The following is a 16414-nucleotide window of genomic DNA, read 5'->3' on the forward strand; positions in this document are numbered from 1 at the left end:
TGTTAAGAATAATAAAGGAATCTGTGGTTAGGAAAGTGTTATATAAACATGAAAGAGACAATAATACTCACATTATATATTACTATTTATTGAGAAGAGGTACTAGGCTAGCCACAGATACATTACTTACACTCTTCACAACAGCCCTGCAATTGTTACTACTAACCCAAATTTGCAGAAGAAAACAGTATAACTTGCCTAAGGATACACTGCATAAACAGCAAGTGTCAGAGCAAAATGTGAATACTAGTCCAAAATATATTATTTTTTCACTATACCCTGCTGATCATACCAATACCCTTAAAAATTATATCACAGAAATATTGGGGTAAAGATGAAAAATTTAATTGTTTTTTCTGTGGTATACATCTTCTATTTATACTCCAATTCTGATTTTTACCTACTCCAAAGCATATAATTAAATTATAGTTATGGAAAATACCAGTACTTCGTAAGATTAGAGCGATTATAGGACTATAGCCTCTAAGAAAATATATAACATTTCTAGTTACTGACGCTACTTGTAGCTCCAGAGAATTGGTACTTATATAGGACAGACTTCCAAAGATCCAATAGAGTAAATATACTTTGGAGAAAAATGTAAGAGAACAGTGTACCCCAAATCATCTTCATTTTGCTGCTCTTTCATTGCTGTTACATAAAAACCTCATTTAATATCTCACATATGATGCCATGTATAAAGAATATAAACTTTATAGGTAGGCAAACCTGAGTTCAAATCCTGGTTTTATCACTAACTAATGTGTGACCTTGGGCAGTTACTTAATACCCCTGACCCCAGGTTCCAACTCTATGAAACAGAGTAGAAAACTACTGCAAAGGTTCAAGATATTCATTCAAAATATTTTACTGAAAACTTTATACCAGACAGAGTTCTAGGCCTTAGAGATACATCACCTAGAATGAATGAATGAATGAATGAATAGAATAGTACTAGGCACTGGGAATACAATTTTCAGCATTTTCTTTTCTCAGAATGCTTATAATCTGGTAGGAAAAACATTTGTAATATAATTAAACAAGTGACTTTAATAAATCTCTGATAAATGCTGCAATATAGGCAGTACAAAGTGTTACTGCAACACACAACATATGCATCTAAACTAATCTTAGATATTGTGCCCCAAAGGAAGTGTTGTACAAGCTGATACAAATGATAGATTCAGATTAAATCAGATAAACAGGAGGAAAATGAGTGCTTTTAGAATATTCCAGAAAGATGGCATTTCTGAAGGCCCAGAAGTCAGAGTATATAAAATGTTTGAGAAACTGTAAGAATTTCAGAATGGCTGCAATAGGGTGTAAGATAGAAGTAGTGAAATTTTAGGAACTGTAAATAAACTTGAGAGACAGATTCAGAAACGATCACTATTGGGACTTCCTTGGTGGTGCAGTTGTTGAGAATCTGTCTGCCAATGCAGGGGACATGGGTTTGAGCCCTGGTCCGGGAAGATGCCACATGCCACAGAGCAACTAAGCCCATGTGCCACAACTATTGAGCCTGTGCTCTAGAGCCCACGAGCCACAACTACTGAGCCCGCGTGCCACAACTACTGAAGCTCGCGCGCCTAGAGCCCAAGCTCTGCAAAAAGAGAAGCCACTGCAATGAGAAGCCCGCACACCGCAGTGAAGAGTAGCCCCCGCTTGCTGCAACTAGAGAAAGCCCGCATGCAGCAACTAAGACCCAACAACAAAGACCCAAATGCAGCCAAAAATAAATAAATAAATAAATTTATTAAAAGTAAAAGAGAAATGATCCCTATTGATATAACAAAGCCTTGGAAGTCAAAGGAACACCCAGGGAGTATATTAAAATTGAGACTGAGAACTGGAAAAAATTACTGAATAGTTCTGGCAACATGGTAGACAAATGAGAAATGCTAGATAAAATAGCAACCAAACATTTTAACACATAGGTGAATATGTAAGAAAATAAATTTTCCAAGTTCAGAAATGAAAATGGTTCAGAAAACTAGAATAGTTAGTGAACTATAACTGGTGTGTGTGTGTGTATGTGTGTGTGCACGTGCGTGTGTGTTATTTTGCTCACAAAGGCAGTAGAAGAATGATAGAATTATAATGTAGATGTTTGGGTTTTAATTTCAACATCAGACAGGTGACAATTCTTTAGTTCCACACAAGGTATGAATCATAATAGAGACCTTGGATTATCAGAGGCTAACCCCCCAGTGGAAGGGTACATGAGATCACATTCCTTCCAGTACAAAGAGATGTTCCAGCCTGGACTGTAAGTGGAAAAACATATACAGTCTCCCCTGGACATGTATAATTATGAGGCTGCATCTTAAGTTCTAGTTTCTATAGTTCAGGAAAACTCAAGTTACAAAAATCAAAGTAAAAATTAATTCAGGGCATATAATATTTCTGAGGCTTGTCCAAGTACTCAGAAGAGCTGATCCCAAGACAGGTCTCATAAGACTTCCACAGGGCTGAAAAACATAGAAGATAGGCTCAAAATTCAAAATTATAAAAAAATAAAATAAAAAAGGCAAAAGAAAAAAAATCTGGTTAGTGAAATTCAGCAGATCCAACAAATGGCAGAATTAGATCCACAAGTTCTTCAGATATTTTAAAAATACGTGATACAGATTAGATTCAAATATGATAGGTACTATAAAATAGGGAAGTCAAAATTTATTTTAAAAAGAAAGACAAAAATTAAAAAAAATGTAAAACGACATCATGAGAAAAAAAAATTAGGCAGACTTGAAAAGCAACCAAATAGAGCATTTAGAAATGTAAATCAGAGCCTTGGAATACAAACTGCATGAACTAGTTAAATTACAAATTAGTACATCTGAAGAAACGATTACTAAACTGGAAAATAGATCTGAAGAAATCTCCGAGATTGCAGTTCAAAGATTAAAAATAATGTAGAAGGGATTAAGAATCATGGAGGACAGACTAAAATGATCAAACACTAACCTAACAGTTCCAAAAACAGTGAAGAGAGAAAATGGAGATAGGTGATATTTGAAAAGATACTTCTTTAGAATTTCCCAGAATTTATGAGAGATATGATTTTAGATTCAAGCACCACAATCTATCTTGATATAAGTAAAAAGAAATTTATGTATAGAAACACTTCAGTAGAACATCAGAATGCCAAGAGGAAATTTATAAAACTTAAATTAACCTGTAAACAATTTACAAAATTAAATCAGGAATGAAAAATGTACTCTTCTTCCCAAATAAAAAATAAGAAATGAGAACTTTTTAGAAAGCAATTTACTTCCTCTCCCAAAGAAAATAAGGAAAGAATACTTGAAGGGTAGTCAGAGACAGAGGAATCAGAAAAATGTAGGAGGGAAACCAAGAAATATCTTGTCATGGAAGACAAGAGGAGAAAGTGTTTCAAGGAGAAACAGCAGTGATGAAGGCTGCTCAGATAATCTTAAATACAAATTGAAGTGCCCTACCCAAATTAATTTTTTTCCTTGTTGAGCTTTCATGGAATGATCTGGGAAAGAAATAAGTTTCCATTTTCTAGTAGACTGAGTGGAAGATGCATACATAAATTTTCTTCAACTTTCTCAAGACACTGGACTGTGGGGAAAGTAAGAATTAATATGATAGCTGAAGAGATATAGGATCAAGGGAGAGTTAGGTACTTATGCTGGTGGTAACCTTTTTTAAGAGGATGAAAGTTGAACATACATAAGAATAAAAGGACAGAAGCCAGTGAGTGAGACTAAAAATACAGGAAAGATAAAAGTTACATTTTCTGTTTTTACATATTTTAGGGAAGCAGAAAAATTTTCAAAGAATGGATTCATATCTAACAGTGATGGACTTCCCTGGAGATTAAAATAATTAGTACTAAAGTGAGTCTATATTCAATTCAATCCTAAGGTTAATAAACAGTGACTTTAGATTTTTCAACCCAAGAAATGATTAAAAAAAGTAATAGCTTTAGTAAATTAGAAATGCCCAATGAAATGTGGCAGATGAAATAAACAACAATAAATTGATTTACAGTTTATATCAAAACCCAAAACATGCAAGAAGTGGGTATCTCAAGTAAATTAATTTGGGTATGTATTTTAAGACTATATTTCAGGAAATTTTAGTCATGTGTGTGTGTGTGTATGTGTGTGTGTACATATAATACCACATCCTCCAAGAGAAAAAGAATAAAACAAATTTTATTTTGAAATATTATAGAAATTTTGAAAGCTATAATTATGTGACATTTTACATATTTGTCTCATTCTAATTCATACTCTGGGATTGGTAATTTTAGCACTGTGTGGGCACAAGAAATAAACTCTTCAGTGCCATGAAATAGTAGTAAGGTTGCTTGGGATACTTTTTTCTGTTCTATTTTTAGCATTTAAAAATTTAGCAAATTATTAATAAGAGTAATTTTTATCAAATTGCTTATATGTGTTGATTTTTAGTGCAAACAATATACTTTGGGATTCCTTATTTCTAGCTCTATGGTTGATTGGTTGATACCCATTCACAATTCCGAAATCTTGGCTATGTTTGGACTACCCAGGCAATTCCCTTTTCTTTTATATATAAAAAACCATAATTTGAAAAGATACATGCACTCCAATGTTCACTGCAGCACTATTTACAATAGCAAAGATGTGGAAGCAACCTAAATGTCCATCAATAGAGGAATGGATAAAGAAGATGTGGTACATATATACAATGGAATATTACTCAGCTATAAATAAGAATGAAATAATGTCATTTGCAGCAACATGGATGGACCCAGAGATTGTCATACTGAGTGAAAAACAAATGTCATATGATATCCCTTATATGTGGAATCTAAAAAATGGGTACAAATGAACTTATCTACAAAACAGAAATAGAGTTACAGATGTAGAAAACAAACTTATGGTTACCAGGGGATAAGGGGGTAGGGATAAATTGGAAGACTGGGATTAACATATACACACTACTATATATATAAAATAGATAACTAATAAGGACCTACTGTATAGCACAGAGAACTCTACTCAATACTCTGTAATGGCCTATATGGGAAAGAATCTAAAAAGGAGTGGATATATGTATATGTGTAACTGATTTACTTTGCTGTACACCTGAAACTAACACAACATTTTAAATCAACTATACTCCAATAAAAATTAAAAAAAAAAAAGTAACACACTCAAGGGAAAGAGAAGCAAATGACACTCCAAATGTATCATACAAGTAAGTGTGATATCTCCAAGAATAGACAACCTTGGTTATTACATCAATACTGGTTTAAGGTATGATTATAAATGGTTTCTAAGAGCTCACTCTTGCTCATTCTATTTACAGATGCCCCCCCACCTTAAAAAGACACACACACACACACACACACACACAATATAAAAGTCACCAGGCAATCAAATTGTCATTGAGATTCATACTCGCAGATTCTGATTGCAAATGAGAAATCACAGGGTCATTAAGTGCACAACAAAGAACATAACTGGAACTAGCACATTTCAAAAAATGTTTTCTGACACAGAAAACATAAAAACCACTAAATATAACAGAGAAAAAAGTGCACTCAATGGGAAAAGTTCCCATTCTCTTGGGAATTACAGGGGTTAAATCCAGGAGTAAAGCAGCAATACTAATGCTTGATGTCTTATATATCTATATCTATACCTATATCTATATCTATCTATCTATCTATCTATCTATCTATCTATCTATCTATCCTAGTGTACACTTACAGTAACCAGTGTCCTTGTCCTTATTTGTTAGCTGACTACCAAAAGCATTAGTCAGGGGTCCAAATATTTTATTGTACCTACATATATGACTATTTATATATGAAATTATATATATCTATTCCTATTGCTAATATTCAAATATACATTTTAAACTTTTAGCAAGGTACATAATTGTAAATCATTTTAAATTCATAGTTTATGTAAGTCTATATGATATGTAAACCCATATTTTAAATCGTCTTATAGAATTGATGTTAGTCAGTACATGGAATTAAGGAAAAAGGGGAATTAGTACTACAAACTAACCAATGGAAGAGTGGTACAATTAACTACCCAAACACTGTATTTGGTGTTATATGTGGTTCCTATTTAATCCTCATGACTATAAAACTACTACTATGAGATAGTTTTTATTATTGCCGTTTTACATGTAAAAGAAAAAACATTTCAGAGAAATTAGCTTTTATTTAAGTTATCCTTAAACAGGAAAAAATATAAATAAAGATACAAGGAATATTAAAATAATTAATAAGTTTGAGTAATATCATCTATCCATCTGTCTGTCTATCCATCTATATGTCAAAAGAAATCTACAGCAACCTACAAAAAATACACATTTTTCTTCTGTTCACAAGGGAATTCTACAAAAACGATAAATTCCCATGCCATGAAGCAAGTCTCAATAGTTTCCGAAGAAGAAATATTATACCAGACTTTTTCTCGTGCAACAATTACATTATAATCATTTTTATTAAAACTGAAGAAAATCACAAATGATTGATATATAGTCGTCCATATATTTATGGAAGCTGACCAATAAGCAATATTTTACTAATCAAATTTTGAAAATTATATACCATTCTAAATGTCTTTATTAAAAATGAGAATTTTACTTTCTTTTAGTACTCCACACTTTCCCTTTCCCACTCTCTCAATATAGTTTCTCATTGGTTTTAACTACATCATGAGGTAACAACTTCTTATATTATTATGACAACACATTATTTTCTAAAGTTGTACAACTTTAATTTACTTGTACAGCTTTAATTTAAAATTAACTTACAGAATATTCTAGTTAAGAGGAAGCCAAAAGACAAGTATAATTTTGGGAAATCAAGAAATAGTGGTTAAACATTTTACTGAAAAAATGGAAATAGTAACCAGAAAACTTGGCTAAGAGTTAAAAACGGTTGCCACTGGAGTTGGTGAAAAGGGTGAGGTAAAGTAACTACTAGTTTTTTTTTGTTTTATATATTATCTGAGTTTTTAAAGCTAAATGTGTATCTACACACACACACAAATATATGTAGTTATGTACAAAACAGTGATAGAGATGGACTACATTATGGACATATATTGAACCTAGAATTTCAGTACCATATAAGGGCACAGTCCTCCTGTGTAAGAATTTATACATATTAAAGAAGAGGATATGTATAAATTTTTGCTAATAAAAATGCATCAATATTTAGAAAATTCACACATAAGCACATCAGGGAAAAATGTCATTAGCTTCTTATTTCTTTCATAGCACTTGTCATAGTTTTTAATTATTTTGTCTTTTTGCTGATTGAGGTATGTTTTTTTTTTCTTCTCTCCCCTAACCTGTAACAGAAGCTCTGCCTTTTGTCTTCTCTTATGACCCAGGCATCTAGAACATAGTAGGTGAGAACACCTGACTTGGTGAACTCTAGAGAACAGAAAAGCTGATGTCACAATATTTGGAGAGCAGATCAATAAAGGATGAGGCTCTGAAAAGGATGCTGGCTCAGGAGGCTCTGAAAGGATGCTGGCTCTGAAAAGGATGCTGTCTCAGGAGGACTCACAGAAGTTACATCCTGACTGCTTTCTGGCAGAGTACGCTGGGGTAGGGTCCCAACTTCAGTCACCTATGATCTGTTCAAATGCCAGAAAAGATCTCATCATAGCAATGAACAGCAACTTGTGATTCAAATATTGGCATATGTACACAGCTTTCTGTTTGCAGAATGCCAACTCAGCATGATAGAAATGATGTTTCCTGGATCAATATAGGACTTCAATCTGACATCTTTCAAAACACTAAATTTAATATTAGAAAATAAGGATTTGGAAATATTGCCATTTTCTGAACTAATTTCAATTGGGCCAACTCCAACTCCAGTTGAAAATATATATTTCCGTTTGAGAATATCTATCTATCTATCTGTCTATCTATTCTCATTTGAGAATAGAAAATTATTTGAAAGGAAGAAAAAAAGAAATCTATAATCTTCTACTGGATGACTACTAGATACTAGATACCAAGTACTATCTAGATTTTGCATATATTATCTCGTTTGATTCTGATTATACATTTATATATATGTTTGAGTATATGTGTATATGTGTGTGTATGTGTGTGCATATATATGTGTGTATTTATATACAGTGTGTGTATAACCAATGAGGAAATCAATGCTGCTGAAATCTCTGAAGAATTCATGTTTACTTCTGACAGAAATTTAAAGGCCTGCGTTTCTGTCAGCACCATAGAGGCGGTTATAATTATTATTGCCCAGTGGCTAGTGAGCCAGCAAATTACTTCTGTTAGTGCAGAGCTCTAGATACAAAGGAAAAGCAAGAGAATTTGAGGATTGGAGGAATATTACAGAGAGATTTGGTGAGAAGTTAACCAGGAGGCAGGGACTAAATGAATAGGTATTAGGAGGGTATTTCAGAAACCTGGATGCATATTAGAATTACCCGTTCAGCTTTTAAGACTACCTATACCTGAGCCCCCATTAAAATTCAATTGGTGGTATAGGGCATAATAAAGCTCCTCAGATGTAGTGGACTGAATTGTATGGATCAAAAAGATATGTCCAATCCTAAACCCTAGTACATATGATTGTGACCTTATTTAGAAATAGGGTCTTTGCACATGTAATTAAGGATCTTGAGATGAGATCATCCTAGATTAAGGCTGGGACCTAAATCCAATGACTGGTCTCCTTATAGGAGAAAGAGAAAGAGACACAGGGAAGAATCTCTGTGAAGATGGAGACAAGAGATTAGAGTTATGCTGGAACAGCCAAGGAGAGCCAGGAGCCAACAAAAGTTGAAAGAGGCAAGAAAGGATTCCCTTGAAAGGGGGCTCTGTTGATTTTGGACTTCTGGCCTCCAAAGTTGTGAGAGAATAAATTTCTGTTGTTTTAAGCCATTATGTTTGTGATAATTCATTGCAGTAGCACTAACAAATTCTTATTTGTAGAGAATTTGAAATCACAGAGTTTATATTCTCCGGTCTTGTCTTGGGATAAGAATCACATGAGGTGATTTTCCCAAAATACAGATTCCTGAACTCTATGCAAGACCTATTGAATGGGGAATCTTTGCGGAAGGCAGGTAGAAACCTGGGGATCTTTATCAGTAATATGTACCCAAGGTGATTCATATTCTCAAGCAAGAATTTGGGGAAATGCTGAGTTAGGTCAAGGAACTGAAAGCTGTTTTTAATTATTTCTGCCTGTGGCTTTCAATATACTCCATCAAGGTTTGCTTAACCTCCTCCCCCTTTTCTGCATAGAGAGCCTTATTAGTCAAGTATGTGCAAAAAAGGGAATCATAAGCTGAGACAAATCCAAAAGCATGTCGCATACCTAATAATAACAGGAAGACAACTTAACAGAAGCTCGCATACCATTTCTAAACAAAAATAATAAGAACGTTTAAATATAAATGTATGGAACAAGAAAAAAACAGAACAAGACCATCTGGGATACAAAGCATACATTTGAAGGACACAGGCAGGAAAATAACTTTTCCATTTCTTTGGTTTTCATCATTTTAATAAAAGTAATTATTGCCAGATTGGAGAGTAAAGAACAAACAAAAATGAGAGGAAATTAAAGCTCTAAGCCCAAGAAATGAGAAAAATATAATATCTAATTTCTAAAAATGGTTATCGTCATATTGAGACAAGTTATCAAACAAGTAATAAAATATCAAACATTTTTAATCTCCGAATATTGACAGTCTTTTTGAAATAAGTGGAAGATGGGAAAGAGGAATGAAAACTGGAAAATGGTAAATAATATTGTCCCAATTCCAAAAATGAGTGAAAATTCACAAACTATAGAAGGTGAAGTTTACACATATCTCTGACTATGATTTTAGACTGAATTTGTTAAAACATTTTTTTGTCAGCATTTTTAAAGAGACTGTTTTCTCATGAGTAAAGTAAAATTAACTCATGTCAAACTAATTTTAATTATTTGCTGATACAATTTTTAGGTAAGTATATATCATGAGAATTCTATAAACAGAGTGTTCCTGTCTTTTTAGCAAAATTTTTGAGAAGTCTTATCATGATAAATGAAAGTATCATGCGTGCAAGATGAGATGACAGTAAATTTAAGTGGATGAGTACTTGATTAAAAATTGTATCCACAGAGTTTTAATTATTGGATCAGTTTTCCCCAGGATGTTTTTAATTGCTTTCCAAAAGGTTCATGTCTTTGTCACCACGATTTGGTTACAGCCTTAAAAGTTATGCTTATCAAATCTTTGAATTACACAAAACTGGAAGACATCATTAGCATTACGGATTCAAAATTACAAAATTGGATGAAGGGTTAAGAGTCATCAGAGAAGGGAGGTCTAAGAGTGACAGTATGAAATGGAAAGGACCTCACCCATGCACATATTTTAAAATATGTAGGTAAGGAAGAATCAGAACACTATCAAAATAAAACTTAAAAGAATTTTGAAATGTAAATATTAGAAGTGCCCCAAAGGAGTGATCTAGTCTATATGAAAAGCTTAGATATTTTAATTGACTGGGAGCTCAACATGTGAGTTACATGATAAGGCTGCCATCTAAGACTATCTTAACAGAAGCCTAGAATCTATATCACTGAAGGTAATAAGCCCACTATAATCTGTTGTAAAAATACCACATATGAGATACTATGTTCCTGTTCAATTCTAGGCCATGACTTTTTTAAAAAATTGCAGTAAAAACACATAAAATTTACCATTTTAACCATTTTTATGTATACAGTTCAGTAGTGTTAACTATATAGTGATAATTATATTCACACTGCTGTGCAACAGATCTCTAGAATTTTTCATCTTGCAAAACTGAAACTCTGTACATCAACTGCCTGTTTTAGGGCATTAATTTTACTAAGGTCATTAAAAAATCCAAGCATATGCAATAATAGGGCAATGGGTCGGGAAAGAGCCCGCAAATGTTCGTGTAAGAAAATTTGAAGGAAGCGTTGTGTTTAACTTAGAAAAGAGAAAGTCTAGGTTGACATCATGGTGCCTTTGGTTATCCAAAGAGTGATCCTGTGGACAAGGTTACAGATTCAGGCTGTGTAGCTTCATGAGAGACTCCATGAGAATCATTCATGACAATTTTGGGGTGTATAAGAAAAGAGAACTGATTGTATTTGCTCAAGAGGTAGACTGACCATTTTACCCTGTCTAGAGAAGAAGAAAAAAAAATGCACAGTGGTGGCAGGTCTAAGAGATGGGTCATTAGGAGAGCAGCCTGCTCACATTTGGGAGATGGAAAAAAAAGTGGACCCAACAAAAGATAGCAAAACTTCTTCTGTCATATTGGTAATGCAACCAAGAAGATGCCCACCAAGCAAAGGGAATTCTAGCAACTTCAGACTATGAGCTATACCATCTGTGATGGGGATAAAAGAGATCTAGGTCTAGATGTGAGGGAACTCTGAAGAAGGGACAAGAAGAGAAAACAGAGAAAAAAGAGAAAGTTCAAAGAACTCTGAAGAGGGGTGACACCTCAGGAGGGGTGAGACCTCGGGTCTCTCAGAAAATCTCACATAAGAGCCTCTCAAGAGAGCTACATTTTTGATGTGTCAGAGGGCTATGACATGCAGAGAAGCAGAGAGAAGATTATCACTAGACCTACTTAAAAAGATGTTACCTGTCTCCTCCAGCTTTCCCCTCTTCCTGAAGAGCTAAGGCTAGCGAAGAGAGGAGAAGTAGACAGTGAAAAAGCAGAACACATTCCCTCTCATCCAAGGTCCTAGAACCTCAAGTATAGCTGGCAACGGGGAGGAGAAAGCTTTGACTAAGATATAATACTGGAGTTTTAAAATGGGTTGAATCAAGTTATAGAAACGAAAAGTTACCAGAGTCACTGGGTCTGCCAGGATGCTACTAAAGAATGGCAAAGCAGCTCCTGACAATTATTATATTTTATCAATACTCCACTGGGTTAATAATTCCCATTAATTAAAATTGTTACACACATATCCAGTTTTTTCTTTGTATTATTTGTAATTAAACAAATAATAATACTATACTTAAAATCAGGAACTTTGTTTTTCTAATAATATAGTTGAAAATATTTTTGATACAATTTATACTGATTTAACCAGGAAATGATTTCTTTTTGATAGCTCTCTCTCTCTCTTCTGTTTGTGTCTGATACTTGCCAATTCTCTTTCTGATATTCTTTGCTCCTTAATTACGTAGAGTAAAATTACAAGTACACTTAAAGGTAAGATTCCAAGTACATGAGACAGAATTCTACTATCTTCAGAGATAAAAGATCCATAAGATGGAATAATATTAACTTTGCAAATCTTAGTGGATTTTTATTTATACCCCATTGAATTATCTTTCAATCTGTTAATAAACTTTAGGTATTTTCCAAAGTTAAATCTTTTGAACAGATCAGAAGTTACCAACTCACATCAAGAGATATTTATTAAAAAATAATAATAAATGTAAGCTATATGGAGATACCTGGAAGATAGAACAACCCAAAGATTGTTAAACTAAATTTTAAAATAAACAGCTATACTGTTTTTGACTATAAATTGTCCAAGGGGCAAAAGTGCAAGTTTGTTTGAAATATTCTTTTATTTAATCATGAAATATCCTTATATTTAATGCTGTAATTTGGAGATGGGAATGACATTTGTCTGGATAATTGCTCCCATCATAAATTAATTCTGCATGTATAAACATAATTATGGCATCAAGTGTCTGTTAGGTAAAATCAAATATGAATGGTGGTCCCCTTAAGTCAGTGGTTCCTAAAGTGTGGTCTCCGGACTAGCAGCACGAGTATCTACATCAACTAGAAGTTTGTAAGAAATGTAAGTTCTTAGGCGCCACCCAAGACCTACTGGATCAGAGACTCTAGAAATGGGGCCCAGCATTCTGTTTTTTAATGAGCCCTCCAGAGATTCCATGCTTGCTCAAGGGTGATAACTGGTGCCTTAAAGGTACTTGAACGTGAGTGTCTATTCATAACACTTGGTAAGCACTAAAAATACTGATTCTTGGGTCCTATCCCCAGAGATTCCTATTTAAGGAGCCTGGGGTGAGGCATGGGCAGGTGATTTTAAAGCTCCTCAAGTGATTCGTTAATTGACAACTAAAGTTGAGAACCAGTGCTAAATTCTATCCTTGAAATGAGATTGACCATTTAGTTCCTTGACATACTTCTAAGACAAGCTTCACAATTTTAACATTTCCTCTCTCATTTGCACCATCAAATTATAGATTCTCCTTTCTGCACAGGTAACCTACTAAAAAAGTTAAAAGACTGTTTAAAGACTGAGAGAGAATACTCAAGGGCCTTCCTAATTATGTGTTTGCCCACATATAATCTCAACCTAAAATGTGCAATTATTTTACAAAGGCAAATGCAAGTAGAATGAATTAGGTTTGCAAACAGGTGACAGTGAATTCCACTGAAAATTTGACCCTCCGTTACAGTACCTTCAGCTCCTAATTACTACCAGAAACATTTCTAATCATAGGTTTCTCATGTTTTTAAAGCCAAATTTTAATATTCTTTTCAGTGTCAACAGTAGTTTTTAAACATAACAGAGGTGGTTCATGGAGCTGAAGTGTAAAAAAAAAAAAAAAAAAAAATGATTGCAGAGTCTTCTAGTTGGATTAAATCTATGGGAACTTGGCTAACACCAAAAGGAAAAGTGAAATATGATCAGTCCAAATTTTACAATGATGCTTAATAAAACTGAAAATTAGCTAAATCTATATTTATTTCTGGATTATTGCCAAGTAGAGTGACTGGTTTTTTTTTATAAATGCAGTGAATTAAACAATTTACAATTGTTTTTTGTGATTCTGTATTCAGTGCAGAGATAATTTCTGTTATGACAGAAATTCAGGCCATTCTCCCTTACAACTTTAAAAGTGAGACTGTGTCTACCAGAGCTTCACTATCAGCTTCTCTACTGACATAGATTTTGAGTTAAAATGACAATCTGAGAGATAAACGTATGTTATGAAAGAGAGGAACATGTTTGGAGAGAAACATGTTTCTTATGTTGTAAAGAAGAAACGGTACTGAGACTAACCCATGTGGTTTACTGACATTCTCTAAAATTTCTATATTTCAGAACTATACTATTTGACAACTAAATTTCATAAGGTGTACATATCCTGTGGTGTACTGGAGGCACCTTGTACCAGCTTGTAGAGCTAATTCTTAAATTTTCAAGGATTCTATGAGTCAGTTGTTAAGCACACGGCCATTATTTTAAATAATAATGATAAATATAAATTTATAATTAAATAACGTTGAAAACAAGGGTAATTAATGTTCAAGGTTCATAATTTTCTAATTATTTTGCTTGTGAAGTTATTTGTGTCAATTTTATCTGTACCACAGAAATACTGTATATTGGTATGCACATCTTTTCCCAATTCTACATTCAGAGAGTCACATTGGCAACTTGATATTGACATGGGTGGGAGTATTTACACCACAAAAATAGGCAAACACTAGATCAGGGCTCCTCTCCACTAGGAGATGTTGAAAGATTTACCAACACACCAATGAATAAAACTCACTATAGGTGGATGTGCATTTAAATAAGATATTTATGGATATGTATAATATAATGGCATTATCTGCCCCCTATTTGCACCCTGTCCAAGGCTCCCAAACAAGGTCAACCTGAAATGGCTGAGTTTTAGTTTCAAGCACACTTGGATTCATGGTTTGGTCCTGCTATTTATTAGTTTTGTGATCTCATGCATGTTACTCATGTCTCTAAGTTTTGATTCCCTTAACTGTAAAGTGTGGACAGTAATATGTTTCTAATAGATTTGTTGCAAAGATTCAGTAGGAAAGTATGTGTCTGGACTCCCTGTGACCCTTTTTTCCCCTCACCTCATGAAAATTATGTTAGTTTGCTGGTATAATTATTTTTATTATTATTGAAATTTTAGGGTAATTTTTTTCTCCTTTGATTCAATTAAGTTATCATTAAAATAAAGACAAAAGTCTTACTCTAGACCTGTTACTCAAAATAAGTCAGCTCAAAGTCTTAATCGAAATTCTCTAAAGAGCTCATTATGTATTTTCCTAGTCTATATTGTTTTCATGGCATTTCTTATCTGACTTGGGACTTTGATTCCAGGGTTTCTCTGTATTTAATGTTTTCAGGTTTCTCATTACCTTTCTGGTATACTCTGGATGGAGATACTAAGAACAGAAAAGCATTTAAGGTTTTCTAAAAAATAGAGCTGTCTAGAAGCAGACCCAGCCACATGATTGGTCTGGACATTGGAAAGGAGAGAGGATACACTGTTCAATCACAGGCTTTGGAAATTCTACATGTAAAATGTACAATTAATTAATTGTGTGATTCTCTATTGCTTTTTTTTTTTTTTGCAACACCTCTACTATCTTCTTTACAATGTCAACTGCCAATTAGTAATACTTTATCTTTACTTTATCAGAGGCTATAAACTCAAATGTCTACAGGGACTTAGTCTAGTATAAAAAAACATTTAAAAAATAAAATTTTAGGTAAACAGAGAATGCATGCCCTTAATAGAGCCATTTCAATTGAAGGGTTACAAAAATGTCTTCTTATTTCCCTACTGTTAGAAATATTATAACATGGGGTCAAATTATTAAAAATATATACCCAATTGTATTCTATTTTAATAAATGTGCTACGCATGTCTAATTTATGTTTCCCCATAGTAATTTTAAAAATCCATAGCCATGCCTGAAATAAAGTACAAGTCTTAGAAAACCTGGTTCATTCCTCTACTATGTTTCACTATACATTACTGAGACAAATGATGATACAGCCTACTGATACATGGGTACAAATGGGGGTAATTTGCAACTTTATGTAATAATAAATATTTATTGTTTTCAAAAGTAGGAGGATCAGTGGAAAGTGGTTAGGAATTTTGTTATTAACAAAAACGTTTTAAACTAATAAAAATTTTGTCCTTCAGAATTATATGACTCTATAGAAATGAAACAAATGGTTTACCAACTATGTATTCTCAGCCTGTATAGTTTATTGCTCCAAGAGTATAACATATGCATACAAACAAGAAACATGCTCTCCTCATGTACTCCAAATGTCACTTTATGAGCTATTCAGTTTGAAAAATTTGATCATCATAGACATAAGATTAATAATGAACATTTGAGAATGTCCTGTTAGCCTAATAATAACCACCTCCTACTAAAATCTGCAATGTTTGGATCCATTTATTTTAGCCGAGGATATGGTTACTGCCTCATGAATGGGACATACTCTGCAGTGATCATTCAAGTACACACTCAGGCCCAAAAGGCAGTAATAAAAAGTAACAGATCTTCTGCCTTGTCAACTTGTATTTATAGAGAAATAAATAGCCTTTTAAGAGAGATTATAGTGATAGAATCTTCTGTT

The 16414-nt window shown here is 33.5% G+C and overlaps 1 protein-coding gene across 1 annotated transcript in view; it reads right to left on the reverse strand.

The window, feature by feature from the left end:
- Nucleotides 1-16414, reverse strand: part of LRP1B (LDL receptor related protein 1B) — a gene marked incomplete at its 5' end in the record, with an annotated part of 1526008 nt that overhangs the window by 703846 nt on the left and 805748 nt on the right. The gene's annotated exons all lie outside the window — the stretch shown is intronic.

Source organism: Balaenoptera acutorostrata, chromosome 8, assembly GCF_949987535.1.
Source record: "Balaenoptera acutorostrata chromosome 8, mBalAcu1.1, whole genome shotgun sequence".
NCBI classification, from domain to species: Eukaryota; Metazoa; Chordata; class Mammalia; order Artiodactyla; family Balaenopteridae; genus Balaenoptera; species Balaenoptera acutorostrata.